The 2500-nt window shown below is 37.8% G+C and overlaps 11 pseudogenes; all 11 read left to right on the top strand.

Moving 5' to 3' along the window:
- Positions 1 to 75: 75 nt before the first annotated feature.
- Positions 76 to 194, top strand: LOC148471499 (5S ribosomal RNA; annotated as a pseudogene).
- A 116-nt stretch (positions 195 to 310) lies between these two features.
- Positions 311 to 429, top strand: LOC148471498 (5S ribosomal RNA; annotated as a pseudogene).
- A 116-nt stretch (positions 430 to 545) lies between these two features.
- LOC148471497 (5S ribosomal RNA) lies at positions 546 to 664 on the top strand (annotated as a pseudogene).
- A 116-nt stretch (positions 665 to 780) lies between these two features.
- LOC148471496 (5S ribosomal RNA) lies at positions 781 to 899 on the top strand (annotated as a pseudogene).
- A 116-nt stretch (positions 900 to 1015) lies between these two features.
- LOC148471495 (5S ribosomal RNA) lies at positions 1016 to 1134 on the top strand (annotated as a pseudogene).
- Positions 1135 to 1250: 116 nt separating this feature from the next.
- LOC148471494 (5S ribosomal RNA) lies at positions 1251 to 1369 on the top strand (annotated as a pseudogene).
- A 116-nt stretch (positions 1370 to 1485) lies between these two features.
- LOC148471493 (5S ribosomal RNA) lies at positions 1486 to 1604 on the top strand (annotated as a pseudogene).
- Positions 1605 to 1720: 116 nt separating this feature from the next.
- Positions 1721 to 1839, top strand: LOC148471492 (5S ribosomal RNA; annotated as a pseudogene).
- A 115-nt stretch (positions 1840 to 1954) lies between these two features.
- Positions 1955 to 2073, top strand: LOC148471491 (5S ribosomal RNA; annotated as a pseudogene).
- Positions 2074 to 2189: 116 nt separating this feature from the next.
- LOC148471490 (5S ribosomal RNA) lies at positions 2190 to 2308 on the top strand (annotated as a pseudogene).
- A 116-nt stretch (positions 2309 to 2424) lies between these two features.
- LOC148471489 (5S ribosomal RNA) overlaps positions 2425 to 2500 on the top strand; it is a 119-nt pseudogene continuing 43 nt past the window's right edge.

The raw sequence follows: 2500 nt of genomic DNA, 5'->3' as shown, positions 1-2500 counted from the left end.
TTTAATTTTTTCAACTTATCAATGAATTTCCTTGAGTTAAGAAGTAATAGAGGTCTAAATTTAATGCTTTTGAGCACCTACAGCCAAACCACACTGGACATGCCCAATCTCGTCTGATCTTGGAAGCTATGCAGTGTTGGGCCTGGTTTGAACTTGGATGGGAGACCACCTAAGAATCCCAGGTGCTGTAGGTATTTTTATACTGCCATAACATTCTTTTCTATTACAGTTTACATTTAATTTTTTCAACTTATCAATGAATTTACTTGAGTTAAGAAGTAAAAGAGGTCTAAAGTTAATGTTTTTGAGCTCCTTCAGCCAAACCACACTGGACATGCCCAATCTCGTCTGATTTTGGAAGCTATGCAGTGTTGGGCCTGGTTAGTACTTGGATGGGAGACCACCTAGGAATCCCAGGTGCTGTAGGTAATTTTATACTGCCATAACATTCATTTCTATTAAATTTTACATTAAATTTTTTCAACTTATCAATGAATTTACTTGAGTTAAGAAGTAAAAGATGTCTAAAGTTAATGTTTTTGAGCACCTACAGCCAAACCACACAGGACATGCCCAATCTCATCTGATCTTGGAAGCTATGCAGTGTTGGGCCTGGTTAGTACTTGGATGGGAGACCACCTGGGAATACCAGGTGCTGTAGGTAAATTTATACTGCCATAACATTCTTTTCTATTACATTTTACATTTAATTTTTTCAACTTATCAATGAAGTTCCTTGAGTTAAGAAGTAATAGAGGTCTAAAGTTAATGCTTTTGAGCACCTACAGCCAATCCACACTGGACATGCCCAATCTCGTCTGATCTTGGTAGCTATGCAGTGTTGTGCCTGGTCAGTACTTGTATGGGAGACCACCTGGGAAAACCAGGTGCAGTAGGTATTTTTATACAGCCATAACAGTCTTTTCTATTACATTTTACATTAAATTTTTTCAACTTATCAATGAATTTACTTGAGTTAAGAAGTAAAAGAGGTCTAAAGTTAAAGCTTTTGAGCACCTACAGCCAAACCACACTGGACATGCCCAATCTCGTCTGATCTTGGAGGCTATGCAGTGTTGGGCCTGGTTAGTACTTGGATGGGAGACCACCTGGGAATTCCAGGTGCTTTAGGTAATTTTATGCAGCCATAACATTCTTTTCTATTACATTTTACATTTAATTTTTTCAACTTATTAATGAATTTACTTGAGATAAGAAGTAATAGAGGTCTAAATTTAATTCTATTGAGCACCTACAGCCAAACCACACTGGACATGCACAATCTCGTCTGATCTTGGAAGCTATGCAGTGTTGGGCCTGGTTAGTACTTGGATGGGAGACCACCTGGGAATACCAGGTGCTGTATGTAATTTTAGACAGCCAAAACATTCTTTTCTATTACATTTTACATTTAACTTTTTCTACTTATCAATGAATTTACTTGAGTTAAGAAGTAAAAGAGGTCTAAAGTTAATGTTTTTGAGCACCTACAGCCAAACCACACTGGACATGCCCAATCTCGTCTGATCTTGGAAGCTATGCAGTGTTGGGCCTGATTAGTACTTGGATGGGAAACCACCTGGGAATACCAGGTGCTGTAGGTAATTTTATACAGCCATAACATTCTTTTCTATTACATTTTACATTTAATTTTTTCAACTTATCAATAAGTTTACTTGAGTTAAGAAGTAATAGAGGTCTAAAGTTAATGTTTTTGAGCACCTACAGCCAAACCACACTGGACATGCCCAATCTTGTCTGATCTTGGAAGCTATGCAGTGTTGGGCCTGGTTAGTACTTGGATGGGAGACCACCTGGGAATACCAGGAGCTGTAGGTAATTTTATACTGCCATAACATTCTTTTCTATTACATTTTTCATTTCATTTTTCAACTTATCATTGAATTTACTTGAGTTAAGAAGTAAAAGAGGTCTAAAGTTAATGTTTTTGAGCTCCTTCAGCCAAACCACACTGGACATGCCCAATCTCATCTGATCTTGGAAGCTATGCAGTGTTGGGCCTGGTTAGTACTTGGATGGGAGACCACCTGGGAATACCAGGTGCAGTAGGCAATTTTATACTGCCATAACATTCTTTTCTATTACATTTTACATTTAATTTTTTCAACTTATCAATGAATTTCCTTGAGTTAAGAAGTAATAGAGGTCTAAATTTAATGCTTTTGAGCACCTACAGCCAAACCACACTGGACATGCCCTATCTCGTCTGATCTTGGAAGCTATGCAGTGTTGGGCCTGGTTTGAACTTGGATGGGAGACCTCCTGGGAATATCAGGTGCTGTAGATAATTTTAGACAGCCATAACATTCTTTTCTATTACATTTTACATTTAATTTTTTCAACTTATCTATGAATTTACTTGAGTTAAGAAGTAAAAGAGGTCTAAAGTTAATGTTTTTGAGCACCTACAGCCAAACCACACTGGACATGCCCAATCTCATCTGATCTTGGAAGCTATGCAGTGTTGGGCCGGGTTAGT

The sequence above is a fragment of the Taudactylus pleione genome, unplaced genomic scaffold (genome assembly GCF_031769625.1).
Source record: "Taudactylus pleione unplaced genomic scaffold, aTauple2 ptg000967l, whole genome shotgun sequence".
NCBI classification, from domain to species: domain Eukaryota; kingdom Metazoa; phylum Chordata; class Amphibia; order Anura; family Myobatrachidae; genus Taudactylus; species Taudactylus pleione.
Note: the sequence above shows the minus strand (reverse complement) of the source record. Positions and strands in the feature narration are given on the sequence as shown.